This window comes from Rattus norvegicus, chromosome 9, assembly GCF_021556685.1.
Source record: "Rattus norvegicus strain SHRSP/BbbUtx chromosome 9, alternate assembly SHRSP_T2T, whole genome shotgun sequence".
NCBI classification, from domain to species: domain Eukaryota; kingdom Metazoa; phylum Chordata; class Mammalia; order Rodentia; family Muridae; genus Rattus; species Rattus norvegicus.
Genome location: NC_141542.1, coordinates 19,924,415 through 19,940,689, shown reverse-complemented (window position 1 = coordinate 19,940,689; position 16,275 = coordinate 19,924,415). Strand labels below are relative to the sequence as shown.

Sequence of the window (16,275 nt, the reverse complement as noted above, 5' to 3'; positions counted from 1 at the left end):
TATTCAGAGGTATAGAAGAAACATATTGGCCTCCAGAAAAAGGGAAAAGCTTAGGAATCGAAATGTGTGTCACATGCATTGTCTCAGGTAGTAGATTTACTTTTAAGAAAAAACTGCCTCCCCCTTGGCCCCTAGAGATTTGGTTGCTAAGAAGAATCTGTTCTCCAATTGAGGGTTGTAAGCAACTCTCCCCAGCAAAAGCATTGTTGACTTTTAATGAAGCAGAGAGAAACATCTAGCTTTGAAATAGAGGTTGCCAAATGGTATTCAAGTGACACATGAGAGACTGGAGGAATGGGTCTCCACAGAAATTCATCACTTTGGAGAGAGTTGGTTAGTAGGTAGGCCATAGAACTTTCCATTGACATCATCAGTAAGCCCCTCACTGGACAATCTTTTGTATCTAAGAGATCCCTAGAATGTTCTGTGATGTCACCAGTGTTGTGGTGACACCAACTGCCTTTGAGATATTAGTTCAGTTCCCTTTGGGTTCACAAGCAGGCATGTTTCGCCAGCTGCTCAGGCTATTTCGGAAGGAAAGGGGAGATCAAGGAGAGACCACACCAGGTCAGAGGGAAGCTGACCCCCTCTCTAGTGAAACAAGAAGGAGGAAATCATGCTGGGGAAGGCTTGGTGAGTCCTAGGCAGAGTTGGGGAATATCCTCAAGGAGGTAGGTTTGAGATGTGCCTTCTAAGACTAGGCCTTACAAGCAGGAGCCTTGGGATTTCTCAAAGGCAAACCAAGAGTCAGGAGTTCCTAATCTTTAATTTGAGAGAAAGCCAGAAAGTGGTGCCTTCAGTGTCTTTTCTTGAAGCTTTTTAACTGTGAGTGTCAATGAATGGCAGGAGGAGGCACTGTGAGATTAACAATGTGACCATCCATGGTTGGGAGTTGAAGCACTTCATCCTCTAGATTACTGTAGGTTACATAAGTCTCTGATGGCGAGAGCAAGGAAGGATGCACCCCTAGTCTTGAATTGAGTTCTTAGACACTTTGGGCTGCAACACAGATGATTAGAGCTTGATGGTGCTAAGCATTATGAACTCCAGGATTGACTGCACCACATCTGATATGAGATAACATTGTCCCAGATGTTTATGTATCAGTCAGGTTATACTTTTCAGGGTGAGGGGTCCTGTAATAGTGAGTGTGGCACGAGTATGGCGTTAGAGGTTGGGAAGAGGGACATAGCTTAAGAATCCACCTTTAAGAAAGCTTTTCTGCTCTTTTAGGGATTCACCCAGTCTCTGCCATTTTCCCTTCCTCAACCTCCTCTTGGGATTCAGAAGGATCTTTTCTGCCCGTGGTCCATCAAATATACAAATTCACTTGGGTTTATCTATCTACAGGTTTTGGTAGGAAGGCATCATCCCAAAGTGTCATCAGTAAGCAAGAGGAGCTTCTAATGGAACTGGAGGAGCTCAAATTTGAAATCAAGAAGTGTCAATTTGAGAGGGATGAACTTTATCAAATCCTGGACCTTTATATCTATGATGAGTGGGACCACAGGTAGTCATTATACCCAGTAACCTGTTCACATTCTTGTGCTCTCTTTCTGCTAACCCGATATTTCCTCATAGCACGAGAGAGTTTCACCTCTCATGCTGGATTTTAAGGAGCCTTGGCAGGCATTACCTTGTGAGATAAGCTAGGTGCTGTGTGTGTTTCGGGTTAACCTTTTTTGTAGTTTAGCCTGAGGTGGTTGGAGAGGCATTGGTTCTGTCAGCAGCTAGAAGGACCTGGTCACACTTGCTGCAACTGTGGGAGTGAAAGAAATGCCTGCACGGCATCACTCTTTTACTCTGATTTTGTTTATTATACACTGATTCTATGGCACCTCCATGGATGTAGTTGGCATTCTAAATGTGTTTGGATATGGGTTGCTATGTATGTATGTGGAAGTACATGTGGTGTTTTACTCAGGATCAGGACGTCTGGGACCTTTGATGGGGTCTGAGGATTTGTTTGATCAACAGTTTGCAGGTCATGATAGTGATGAGTACGTGGAGGCCCACACTGATCAAAAGAGCACTTTGCTCCTTCTGTATACCTTGGTGGCACCCAGGACTCTCCTGAGGGTAGGAGGTGCTATAAATCCTCTTCCCTGTCAAACTTAGTTATGCCCTCTGGGAATTCATGTAACAATAGAAACCAAGGATTGAGTATACCTGCTTTCAAAACAAGAGAAATGTCATTACAGCTTTCGCTGGGCCCAAAGCTGTGGCACAGACTGGAGGAATCTTCTTCCTGAACTAGTCAATTCCATCATGCTCACCTGGCCAGCTCTTGAAGGTCAGGTCCCTCCAATTGGTACCATGGCTCAGTTCTCCTGTGTCCAGGATAATAAGTTTAATCAGTACAACTACTTCAAAGGAGCAAGAATGTGCTATATACTGGGTTTAAGTAATTGAGAGAACAGTCTGATTTCACCTAATTTTTCTTACCTGCTTTGATCGTTAGTTTTTTATTTTTTTAACTATCCAGTGATGGTTTATTGTGACCTAGAAAGGGTCACTGTGGGAATAAATTCTTGACAGTTGTTATTCCAAACAGGCAGGTCTCAGGCTCTGCCCACTCCTATATAGTAAGTCTTTGCAGAACCATATCTCCGCAAGCTTTTAAGGAGTCCTTATTTCAAAACAAAATTTGCTTATTTACATGGAAATATTTTCTGTAGATTGAGTCTCACTGTTGGGTTTTGGTCTGGTTTTTGAGTTTGCCACTTTCTTCCCTTCTACCATTCCTTGAATTTGAACTTTTTATTATATATTTTTTATTTACACTTCACCTAATTCTGAAATCATGAGTTCAAAACATTATTTGTTCCTTTGGCCATGACCTAACCCAGGCTGGATGTCGAATTGCCAGTACTTCAATCCGAACATGAGATGAGAATGATGGCTATGCAAATGATGACCAACTCAATAAGTGATGCCATGGAGAGGTACAAGGAGCTCATACAAGTGAACAGTTCCTAACGGTGAGTCGCTGACAGAGATGAGAACCCAGCACTTGGCAGGGAATGCTTCTGTCATGTATGACTTTGAACAAAAGTCAGGGCTCTGGTTCCATGGTGTCTGACTCTTAACAAGAAGCCTGCCTCCTGGCAAGAGTCTTAGATTTGTAGCTCTTGGACTCAGTTGTCCTACATGTGAAGGGTGTAGAAGACCCTCCAATTGTTATTTTCCCCAATAAGGATCCTCTAGATAGAAAAGGTTTGCACCATGATGGGAATATCAATCAACTCTGAATCTCTAGGACTCTAACAGGAGATTTAAAGACCTGTGATCCATGAGAAACACATGGAAAGACTATATAGCTATTGGGTCATCTATCCTCCCTCAGAGGGGATTTGACCTCTACTTGCAGATGATTTCAGCATACTATGGACATATGAGCCTCCCTTATGGACCATTTCTTCTACCTTGATTTATATAAACCGTCTTAGTGTCAGCATTTTCAGAAGTACTTTCATTCACAGGGAATGTGTCCTCTGGATTTGACCTCCTCTAATTGGTGCTAACTTGTATAGTGTCGCTCTCGTCTGGGGATTTCTGGGGATGAGGACCCTTGAAGGTATGATTGTACTTGCAAGAGTGACAGGCAAATAGAAGCAGGCTGGGATTTACCATTTTTTGTTTGTGTTTCAGCATCAGGTACTCCCAGCTCCTGCGTGAACAAACTCAATTGAAGAACAATATACAGATTTTGCTGAATGAGAAGAGAAAACTGCTGGTGGAGCAGACTGAACTGCCAGCATCCTCTGTGGAGGCAAAGAGGCTCTGTGAAGAGGCCAGAATGAACATCTGTGTCCCCAGTGCCAAGCAACAGCAGGTAGGGTTAGGACTCAGGGTCAGGCTGTCCTCATGTCTTACCATAAACATAGTCAACCAATGTAACTGTTTATTGACAGATCTATGTCCTGACCTAGGTCTCATCCAAGTGTTCATTTATGTGATGGTTTACAAGGCTTTCTGTGGAGAGAGCCCATCTTCAAGAAACTGCATGTTTGGAAGCAAATGCTCCTGCTCTTCGAGAATCTGCAGTTTATTAAGGGAGATGGGTTGATCACACATCACAGCACTACATGCCATATGTGTGGAGGGTGCTTTGTGGGTGCCCCTCTTTAGACTAGAGCAGGGCTTTGAGGGATGAAGCAAAAGCCCAGAGCCCATTTTCTTTGCAGGGGTCCTGTGAGATTCCAGGAACTAAATAGTTTAGAAGGAGGAGAGCCTGGTGGAAATGCCAAAGAAATGGTTGTCATTGTCATCTTTTGGTGGATATGTTCTTTCTCCACCATTTTCCCTGTATATCAAGACCATCTCTTCATGCTTCCTAAATCATGGGTACGTGACAGAGAATGAGTAGCAGCATGTCAGTCCTGTTTTGTTCAAGTGTTGCTGGAGAGTTCATATCTTGACCTTATACTCTGTAGATGCTTGGAAAAGCAGGGATGTGGAAAGGTGTTCTCAAAACCTGACAATTGGCATGAGAGATTTGAGACTTCAAGAACAGAGTTATCTACCCCCATTCTCATCAAGAAGAGTGCTATCTAGGCCTTTTTGTTCCTTTCGGGAAAAATGGCTGAGTAGTGATTCTCTCTTAAAATACTTGCTTTGAATAGTCTATATTATGTTGTCCTCCAGTATGATGGGATTTTCATTGTTTTCTGCCGACTTGCGATTTTTGGGGTGTGTGTGTGTGTGTGTGTCAGTGTGTGTGTGTGTCTGTTTGTGCTTGTTTGTGTGTGTGTCTGTATGTGTGTGTGATAGAGTATGTGTGTATTTGTGTGTGTGTGTGAGTGTGTGTGTGAGTGTGTTAGTGAGTGTGTGTATATGTGACTCTGTGTGTGTGTGTTCCTGTGTGTGTGTACCAGCTGTAGCTCAGCATGTTTATGCTCATGTTGTGGATTTAATTCTGTATGATTTTTGAAGTGTTTCTAGTATGGGTTCTTTTGTGTGTGTGTGTGTGTGTGTGTGTGTGTGTGTGTGTGTGTGTGTACCAGCTGTGGCTCAGCATCTTTATGCTCATGTTGTGGGTTTAATTCTGGATGATTTTTCAAGTTCTTCTTGTATGGGTTCTTTTGTGTGTGTGTGTGTGTGTGTGTGTGTGTGTGTGTGTGTGTGTGCGTGTGCGTGTGTGTGTGTGTTTCCCTGTGCATAATTGCACAGGTGAGTTTCTATTGCCATGTTTCATGAGAAAAAGAATCTAAGTGTTCACTTTGCCTCCATGAATATCAAATATAGAACCCCAATCACTTGTAATCTCCACCTAGCTCTGTACAGCAAAAGAACCCAAAACACTTGTAAAGTTAGATTTTCAAGTGATTAGGGAAAAATGACTGATCTGCATTGAAATCCTTTGGATCACATCAAAGGAATGGAGTACATGGAGGTAAGGGGGCTTCTTTATAAAATCCATTGATTTATGATCCTTTTCTGTTCTTTGTGAATGGTGAAAGCCCACTGGAATGTTGTGTCACTCACTGTGTCTTCTCCAAGGTTGCTTTCCACATTGCCTGCTACCACTTCTTTCCAGCTATCTTGGCACACTACAGCTTCCCCTGGGAATTTGGCTTGGATTTTATTCATTGAGAATTTGAATTGCTTGGAGTTGTATCGTCATCCAGCAAAAGTCCCATAGCTATGCTGTGGTGCAAGAACAGGGCAGTTTCAGGAGCCCCTTTAGGTGCACAGATAATCTAAATCACTCCCCTATGTTATCTGTGTAGCATTCTGCAAGTGTTGTCAATCAACATCATTTTCTCTCAGTTAATTTCAGCCTCAATGGAGTCAGGAGAAATGATGAAATTCAGATGGGTCTGTTAGTGGACGATCAGAAAGGCCTGTGAGAAGCCATGTTCTTTAAGTGGAACAGAAGTGTTAGTTGACCCAGAGATCCCAGAGAAAAGAATAGGTGTCTAACTAGAGCAACTAGAGCACATCTGGGTTGTAGTGGTCCAAGGAGGGAAACTGTATGAGAGGTTGGAGCCCTTCAATGGGTTATGACTCAGTGTGAGATAATCCATGTAAGCATTTATTTATTTACTCCAAATATCTGTGACACAATCACATTATAGGTAGAAAAATTGTTCATATGGATCCTGGTTATGGAGATTTCCTAAGATTCTGGGGTCATAGCTTTGGGCATGAAGTCACACAGGGTATGGTAAAGACAGCTCCTATTAGAAGAAGCTGCACACTATGGGGACAGTCTGAAATAGTGAACAAGAACAGGAGTCTAGTCCACCACCAACATATGATCATTTGCTGGGAAACAATACTGCTCTACTCAGGCTTGGGAACTTGCTAAGCCAGACTGGTAATAGGGAAAGAACACTGATTCTATGTCGGCTTATTGGAGGACACCACATCACTGACTGAGCTTTCTGCAGGCTATGACCACTATGTACATATCCCACTCAACATTTGTTTTTATGCCTCCAGAGTATCCTGGGGAATCATTGTATTAAGCATTAAAAGGGAAAGTAAACACTGCAATGTACTATGTTTATATTGTGTAAGCACAAATTGCTTGTGTGTTTACGAGTTTGTATTAGTGTGTCTGTGTGTCTGTGTGTCTGTTTGTGTGTGCACACATCCATGCATGCTTCCATTGACAGTACACTCATCTGATGACCAGGATAAGGAAGGATTACAGGAAAGAATGCAGGACATTCTGAAGCAGAAAGAACTGATCACCCAGGAAAGTGGCTTGGGAGGAACATTGTAGAAGCATTCTGATATTTTTGAGATCAGGCAGGAACACAGACTGGAAGAAGCCAATTGGATTTCCTGTCTCTATATAACCATCCTTTTTGGATGGCTGACCACTGACAAGGTTTTCCCCATCAGTCACCTAAAGAACTACCCAGAGTATTGTTCTGGTACAGTTTATGTGAATTTTGTCCATGACACAATATGTATAATCCTCAGGATTTCTTTGTATTTTGTACTTCTTTCTTCCTGTTAACTCTCTGATAATATCTGAGGTCATTTTCTCTTCTGTTGTCTCACAAATTGCATTACAATAACCATAGTCTTACAGGGGTGCTGTTATGTATTTCCATCACCATAAACTTTACTGTTCCTTGTGTATGCTGTGAGGATTTGCATGGAGCACATTCTCAGTGATTACACGATCTGTGCGGTGAGCATGAATTTGAAGTGTGATGGCTTCTCTGTGTATTTGCAGATTCAGTGGTTACAAATTGAACCTAGGCAGGTTCCTTCAGTGCTAACATAATCAGAACTTTCACCACAATTCTGTGCATGTTCTCCAGAAGGAATCCACATGGTATTCTAGGTTGCTCATGCCATTCTTGAACTCAGATTCAGACCCAGCTACAATGTTATTATTCAATATAATAAACCTGGACCAGTGACAAAATATGCTCATTTTTCTCTTAATTCCAGTACAGTGCATATTCCACAGTTCAAATTCTAGCAGTTTGAAAAGCTGAGATAATTATCCAAGCACAGGTACTCTATGACACTTGGGGATGCAGGGACTGACCTCAGCTGATTGTCCAACTGAATAGAGCTGATGTAAGAGGGAGAGCTGAATTGACAACCACTCACTAAACCTTTATTCCCTTGCTCTGCTAGGTCTGAAATTCTCCAGCAGAAACTCGAACATGACACAGACCAGGACAAGATCTCCCTTGGAGAGAAGAGCTACAGGAGGAGAACTAAGTATGCACAGCAAATACACCACTATTGCATCTCACCTGTAATGTCCATAGCAATTGTGGACTGCATTTTCCTCCTTTAGTTTAACTTCTTTGGATTGAATAGGCCGTACTTTCACCCCAGCTCTCTCCAGCAAGTGTGCACTTTTAGAGGGACCCAGAGAAGTGTTGATGCACATCAATCAAGAGCTGCTTGTCATCCAGAAAGACTGTGCACGTGTAAATTTGTACTTGTCCTGATGGGTCATCCAGAAGAGTTTCATGGAGATCAGTTCAAATATTGGAAAGTCTTTGAGACAAAGTCTGTACTATCATTTATATTCAGTATTGGTAGGCTTTTACCTTAATACCCCTACTCCAACAAAACAGACCTACTTCCACTTCTCTTGAAAATATTATTACCATCAGTAACTGCTTGTCTACTATGTCTCCAATGCAAGCCACAGGCTGTAAGTCTATTCTGCAAAAGGAGCAGCAAACGAATGCTTAGCGCAATTCCTCTATTTAAAGTTTGCTTCGGAATTGGTTAATTTGGTTATTTGGTTTTCCTTCTATTCATTTGAAGATTTGTTATTAATCTGTTGTTGTTGTTTTGTTCATTTGCTTTTCTATTTTGATAAGGATATAGACTGTATATTTTGACTACCTGCATCTGGTTACTATCAAGTAAATTGGATGTATTCTGGTGAATAAAGGAGTAATCTCAAACTCTTCACTCTTAAGAACCTTCTTTATTGATCACTATTGTCAACATCTGAAGTCCCACAGTGATCAGGGAGGGATGGATCTGTGCATTCGCATGGGGACTGGGCATCAGTCTTACTTCCCAGTGAGACTGAGATTCAAAGGCATTTATACAGTCACTGTTCACTGCGTTTCCAACTCTGTGAATTTCAAGTTCATCATGCATACATTACCCACTGTTCAGGGTGAGGGGTCCTGTGATAGTGAGTGTGGCACGTGTACGGCATTAGAGGTTGGGAAGAGGGACATAGCTTAAGAATCTCCCGTTTAGAAAGCTTTTCTGCTCTTTCAGGGATTCACCCAGTCTCTGCCATTTCCCCTTCCTCAACCTCCTTATGGGATTCAGAATGAACCTTTCCTCCCATGGTCCATCAAATATGCGAATTCACTTGGGTTTATCTATCTACAGGTTTTGGTAGGAAGGCATCATCACAAACTGTCATCAGTAAGGAAAAGGAGCATCTAAAGGAACTGGAGGAAGTCAAATTTGAATCCAGAAGTGTCAATTCGAGAGGGATGAACTTAATGGGTTGGGGATTTAGCTCAGCAGTAGAGCGCTTGCCTAGCAAGTGCAAGGCCCTGGGTTCGGTCCCCAGCTCCGGGAAAAAAAAAAAAAGGAGAGGGATGAACTTTATCAAATCCTGGACCTTTCTATCTATGATGATTGGGACCACAGGTAGTCATTATGCCCAGTAACCTGTTCACTGTCTTGTGCTCTCTCTCTGCTAACCCAGGATTTCCTCATAGCACGAGAGAGTTTCACCTCTCATCCTGGATTTTAAGGAGATTTGGCAAGCATTTGCTTGTGAGATAAGCTAGGTGCTGTGTGTTTAGGGTCAACCTCTTTTGTACTTGACCCTGAGCTCCTTGGATTAGCGTTGGTTCTGTCAACAGCTAGAAGGACCTGGTCACACTTGCTGCCTGTAAGTGAGGGAATGAAATGCCTGCACGTCATCATTCTTTTCCTCTGATTTTGTTCATTATACACTGATTCTATGGCACCTCCATACATGTAGTTGGGATTCTGCTTGTGCTTGTATATGGGTTGGTTTGTATGTTTGTGAAAGTGTTTGTGGGTTTTAAGCTCTCGGTCAGGGAGTCTGGGGAGTTTGATGGGATCTGAGGATTTGTGTGGTGGATAGTTTGCAGGTCATGATGGTGGGGATGCCCACATGGATCAACTGAGCACTTTGCATCTTCTATTTACTTAGGTGGTAGATAGGACTCTCCTGAGGGAAGGAGGGGTTACAAATCCTCTTCCCTGTCAAAGTAGTTATGCCCTCTGGGAATTCATGGAACAGTAGGAAACAAGGTTTGAGAATCCCTGTTTTCATAACAAAAGAAATGTCATCACAACTATCTGTTGGACCCAAGCCACTGCAGTACAGAGGGTCTTTGGAGAACCATATTGCCACAGCTTTTTAAAGAGTCCATATTTCAAAATAATTCTTTGCTGATTTGTGTAGAAATATTTCCTTGAAAGAATTGTTTTTGGAGTCTCACTGTTGTGTTTTTGCTTTGGTCTTTGTATTTGCCACATTCTTCCCTCCCCCTCATTTCTTAAATTTGAATTTTTTATTGGGTTTTTTTATTTACAATTCACCTAATTCTGAAATCATGAGTTCAGGTGGTTATTTATTCCTTGGGCCATGTCCCAACACAGGCTGGATGTCGAATTGCCAATACTTCAATCCGAACATGAGAATGAGAATGATGGCTATGCAAATGATGACCAACTCAATAAGTGATGCCATGGAGAGGTACAAGGAGCTCATACAAGTGAACAGTTCCTACCAGTGAGTCGCTGACAGAGATGAGAACCCAGCACTAGGCAGGGATGCTTCTGTCCTGTATGACTTTGAACCAAAGTCAGGGCTCTGGTTCTGTAGTGTCTGACTCTTAACAAGAAGCCAGCCTTATGGCAAAGGTCTTAGATTTGTAGCTCTTGGACTCAGTTGTCGTACATGTGAAGGGTGTAGAAGACCCTCTAATTGTTATTTTCCCCATTAAGGATCCTCTAGATAGAAAGTTTTGTGCCATAATGGGAATATCAATCAACTGTGAATCTCTAGGACTCTGACAGGAGATTTAAAGATCTATGATCCATGAGAAACACATGGAAAGATTGTACAGTTATTGGGTCTTCTATCCTCCCTCAGAGGGGCTTTCCCCACCACGTGAAGATCGTTTCACCATACCATGGACATACGAGCTCCCTTATGGACCATTTCTTCTTCCTTTATTTATATAAACCGTCTTAGTGTCAGGATTATGAGAAGTATTTGATTCATGTGGAATGTGGATTCTGGATTTGACCTCCTCTAATTGGTGCTAACCTGTATAGTGTGGCTCTATTCTGGGGATTTCTGGGGATGAGGACCCTTGAAGGGATGATTGTACTTGCAAGAGTGACAGGCAAATAGAAGCTGGCTGGGATTTACCATTTTTTGTTTGTGGTTCAGCATCAGGCACTCCCAGCTCCTGCGTGAACAAACTCAATTGAAGAATATACAGATTTTGCTGAATGAGAAGAGAGAACAGCTGGTGGAGCAGACTGAACTGCCAGCATCCTCTGTGGAGACAAAGAGGTTCTGTGAAGAGGCCGGAATGAACATCTGTGTCCCCAGAGCCAAGCAACAGCAGGTAGGGTTAGTCCTCAGGGTCAGGCTGTCCTCATGTCTTACCGTAAACATAGACAAACCAATGTAACTGTCTATTGATGGATCCATGTCCTGACCTAGGTCTCATCCAAGTGTTCATTTATGTGATGGTTTACAAGGCTTTCTGTGGAGATAACCCCTCTTCAAGAAACTGCATGTTTGGAAAGCAAATGCTCCTGCTCTTCGAGAATCTGCACTTCATTAAGGGAGATAGGTTGATCACACATCACAGCACTACATGCCATTATGTGTGGAGGGTGCTATGTGGGAGCCCCTCTTTAGACTAGAGCAGGGCTTTGAGGGATGAAGCAAAACCCTGAAGCTCATTTTCTTTTCAGGGATCTTGTGAGACTCCAGGAAGTAAATAGTTTTCAGGGAGGAGACCCTCATGGAAATGCCAAAGAAATGGTTCTCATTGTCATTTGTGGTGGCTTTTGTTCTTCCTCCCCCCTTCCCCTCTATATGAAGATGGTGCCTTCATGCTTCATAGATCTTGGGTAACTACAGAGCCTGAGGAGCAGCATGTCAGTCCTGTCTTATTTGAGTGCTCCTGGAGAGTTCATAACTGGGCCTTACAATCTGAAGCTGGTTAGAAGAGCAAGGATGTGGAAATGTTTCTCAAAGGCTGACGGTTGCCATGAGAGATTTGAGACTTCAAGAACAAAGTTATCCGTATGTACCCCCAATTCTCACCAAGGAAGGTGCATTGCTGTGCTGACCTGCATCTTAGGGAGCATGTGGAGAGGCCAGTTCATGACATGGAATTTTGTCCAGTCATTATCCAACTTAGTCCTTTAAGCCCAGGTCTCTCAACAAACATGAAGCTTCCTGTTTTGTTCTGGCCAGCAGTGTTTGCATCACCAGTCCAGTTCCAGGTGGAGCCCCCTCTCTTATTTGTCTCAACACATTCTTAAACCATTCAGCTATTTTAAAAATAATGATTAGATTTCTTTACTTTACCTGAACAGAGGAATCCCCCAGGAAGATTCTGGTTTGTCTTATTGGCTTCACCATGATATTGCATGGAATCCTAGAGTGCAACCCTCTGCTGACATGCTTTGCTGACTATATCATGGCCACGGCATTCTTTCAGGATAGATTCCCTCTCAATATTGTACACAGTGCTGCATTTCAGAAAAGTCACTGTATGTTATTTATTTAGCCTCCTTCTGACTGACATTGAGGTTGTTTTAACATCACATGAACACTAATGTGATGAAAAGTTCCTGGTAAATGACCATGAATCGCTGTCTTCTCTGATGCTTCCAAGGTCTTCTAAGAAGGAAACAGGGTAGTTTTAGTGAGGGGCCTATGATGAGTCAACATAGAGCTTGATGGAGTCTTTTCCCTCTCTCTTGGGAATTTGATGTTGTGTTGTTTAGGCTATCTGTGCAGAACATGTAACTTACTCGTAGGACCAGAAAGTATCTGCATAGAAAGGTTTCCTGAAGTGGAAATGAGTACAGACCAGGGCAGCACAGCCTGCTTGAGTCTAAGAGACTCGTACACAGCATTGTTCCCACTAATTTCTCACTCAACAGGAAATGTGCTGCGTAAGAGCAAAGTTTTCATTTGTGCATGCGAGTGTGTATTTGTGTGTGTGTGTGTGTGTGTGTGTGTGTGTGTTTGCAGTAGTGAATGTGTTTCCCTCTATTTCCAAGTATCATAAGAAAAGAATTCTAAGAGTTCACTTTACATCCATGAAACATGAAATACAGCTGCCCAGTCATTTGGCATCTCCATGTAGCTCTGTACAGCAAAAGGACACCTAAGTTATAAATTTATTCTGTTTACAAAAAAATCGCAACAGAATTATCTTGTGAAGTGTGGGGGAGGAGTGGGAAATATGTTCAAGTGAGCCGTGTTTCACAGTGGTAACAAATGGTACAGGCCTGGAGCTTGCAGGTCCCTTTTTGTTATGGTGTAGAAGCAAGACAATAAAGTCCTGTAGAAATGCAACCCCCAAAAAGAGGACACAAAAACACCTGTAAAGTTAGATTTTCAAGTGATTGTGGGCAAAACTACTGATCTGCATTGAAATCCTTTGGAGCACATCATAGGAGTGGAGTTAAGGGAGGTAAGGGCTAGGCTTCTCTATAAAATCCATGAGTTTATGCGGCTTCTCTGTTCTTTGTGAATGGTGAAAGCCCACTGGAAGGTTGTGTCACTCACTGTGTCTTCTCCAAGGTTGCTTTCCACATTGCCTGCTACCATTTCTTCCCAGCTACCTTGGCACACTACAGCTTCCCCTGGGAGTTTGGCTTGGATTATATTCACTGAGATTTTGAGTTGCTTGGAGTTGTATTGTCATCCAGCAAAAGTCCCATAGCTATGCTGTGGTGCAAGAAAAGGGCAGTGTCAGGAGCCCCTTTAGGTGCACAGATAATCTAAAGCTCTCCCCTATGTTATCTGTGTAGCATTCTGCAAGTGCTGTCAATCAACATCATTTTCTCTCAGTTAATTTCAGCCTAAATGGAGTTAGGAGAAATGATGAAATTCAGATGGGTCTGGGAGTGTAAGAACAGGTAGCCCTATGAAAAGCCATGTTCAGAAAGTGGAACAGAAGTTTTAGTGAACCCAGTGATTCCACAACAAGGAGTAGGTATTGCCATTGCAACTAGGGCACATCAGTGTTGTAGTGGTCCCAGAGTAACCCTGAAGGAGAATCTATCCAGACGTCCATCAGGCAAGGAGTAAAAGTGTACCATAGGGTGGAGCCCTTCCATAGATTCTGATTCAGTCTGAGAAAATCCATGCAAGCTTTTACGTACTTACTCAAAATATCTGTGGCACAATCACATTACAGGGAGAAAAATTGTTGATTTGGATCCTGGTTATGGAAATTTCCTATGATTCTAGCTTTGGGCATGAAGTCACTCAGTCTATGGTAAAGACAGCTCAGATTAGAAGAAGCTGCACACTTTGGGGAAAGTCTGAAACAGTGAACAAGAACAAGAGTCTAGTCTACCACCAACATATGATCCTTTGCTGGGGAACAAGACTGCTCTACACAGCCCTGGGAACTTGCAAAGCAAGATTGGTAATAGGGAAAGAACCCTGAGTCTATGTCGGTTTATGAGAGGACAGCACATCACTGACTGAGCTATCTATAGGCTCTATTCACTATGTACATATCCCACTCAACATTTGTTTTTATGCCTCCAGCGAATCCTGGGGAATCTTTACATTAAGCATTAATGTTCAGGTAGGAACACAGGCTGGAATCCATTTGAATATCCTTTCCCTATATAAGTACCCGTTTTGGGTGAATGACCACCTACATGGATTTCAGCCTCAGGCAGCTAAAGAGCTACTCAGAGTATAGTTCTGGTACAGTTCATGTGAATTTTGCCCATGAAACAATATATATGATCCTCTGGATTTCTTGCTATGTTCTACTCCTTTCTTCCTGTGATCTCTCTGGAAAGATCTGAGGACATTTTCTCTTCTGTCCTCTCACAAATTGCCTTACACTAGCCATAGACTTACAGGGTGCTGTTCTGTTTCTACATCACAATCACCTTTAATGTCCATGTGTACGCTGGGAAGATTTGCATGGAGCACATTCTCAGTGATTACAGGATCTATGCACTTCCCATGGATTTGAAGTGAGATGGCTTCTCTGTGTATTTGCAGATTCAGTGGTTACAAATGGAAACTAGACGGGTTCCTTCAGTGCTAACATAATCAGAACTTTCACCTCAATTCTGGGCATGTTTTCCAGAAGGAATCCACATGGTATTCTAGGTTTCTCATACGTCTCTTGAACTCAGATTCAGACCCAGCTACAATGTTATTATTCAATATAATATACCTGGACCAGTGACAAAATATGCTCATTTTTCTCTTAATCCCAGTACAGTCCATAGTCCACAGTTCAAATTCTAGCAGTTTGAAAACCTGAGATATAAATCCAAGCCCAGGTACTCTATGACACTTGGGGATGCAGGGACTGACCTCAGCTGACAGGTCATGCTGGATTGTCCAACTGAATAGAGCTGATGTAAGAGGGAGAGCTGAATTGGAAACCACTCACCAAACCTTTATTCCCTTGCTCTGCTAGGTCTGAAATTATCCAGCAGAAACTTGAACATGACACAGACCACGACAAGATCTCCCTTGGAGAGAAGAGCTACAGGAGGAGAACTAAGTATGCACAGCAAATACACCACTATTGCGTCTCATCTGTAATGTCCATAGCAATTGTGGACTGCATTTTCCTCCTTTACTTTGATTTCTTTGGATTGAATAGGCCGTACTATCACCTCAGCTCTCTCCAGCAAGTGTACTCTTTTGGAGGGACCCAGAGAAGTGTTGATGCACATCAAACAAGAGCTGCTGGTCATCCAGAAAGACTGTGCACGTGTAAATTCGTACTTGTCCTGATGGGTCATGCAGAAGAGTTTCATGGAAATCAGTTCAAATATTGGAAAGTCTTTGAGACAAAGTCTGTAATATCATTTCTACTCAGTATTGGATGGCTTTGTCCTTAATACCCCCACTCCAACAAAACAGACCTACTTCCACTCCTCTTGAAAAGATTATTACCACCAGTAACTGCTTGTCTACTATGTCTCCAAGGAGAGACACAGGCTATAAATCTATTCTGCAGAAGGAGCAGCAAAAAATGCTTAGCGCAGCTCCTCTATTTAAGTGTGGCTGAGTTTTGATTATTTTGGTTATTTGGTTTTCCTCCTATTCATTTGAAGTTTTGTTATTTATGTGTTGTTGTTTTGTTCATTTTGTTTTCTATTTTGATAAGGATATAGACTGTATATATTGACTACCTGCATCTGATTACTATCAAGTAAATTGGATATATCCTGGTGAAAAAAAGAGTAATCTCAAACTCTTCACTCTTAAGAACCTTCTTTATTGATCACTAGTGTCAACATCTGAAGTCGCACAGCTATCAGGGAGGGATGGATCTCTGCATTCTCATGGGGACTGGGCATCAAAATCACTTCCCAGTCAGACTGAGATTCAAAGGCAATTATGCAGTCACTGTTCACTGTGTTCCAAACTCTATGAATTTCAACTTCATATTGCATATATTACCCACTGTGTATGCTTGCTGTCAAATATATAGTTACCTCTTAATTATACTCTGTGGATGAGAGTGTTGAACAAATTAATGGGATAAAAATTAATTTCTCTGTAATATCTCCCAGGACATATAA

General features: G+C 42.3%; 1 protein-coding gene and 1 pseudogene across 2 annotated transcripts in view; both read left to right on the top strand.

The window, feature by feature from the left end:
• The first annotated feature begins 503 nt into the window (after positions 1-503).
• Positions 504-16,200, top strand: LOC148003421 (uncharacterized; annotated as a pseudogene). Its single transcript, XR_015629348.1, has 7 exons — positions 504-633; positions 1,351-1,510; positions 2,850-2,981; positions 3,652-3,835; positions 7,609-7,695; positions 10,898-11,078; positions 15,159-16,200. The product of XR_015629348.1 is annotated as an uncharacterized LOC148003421 (transcript).
• LOC148003419 (disks large homolog 5-like) overlaps positions 11,017-16,275 on the top strand; it is a 169,718-nt gene continuing 164,459 nt past the window's right edge. Inside the window, exon 1 of the mRNA XM_087568610.1 lies at positions 11,017-11,078. The gene's annotated coding sequence lies outside the window, so the exon portion shown is untranslated. The remainder of the gene's footprint in view (positions 11,079-16,275) is intronic.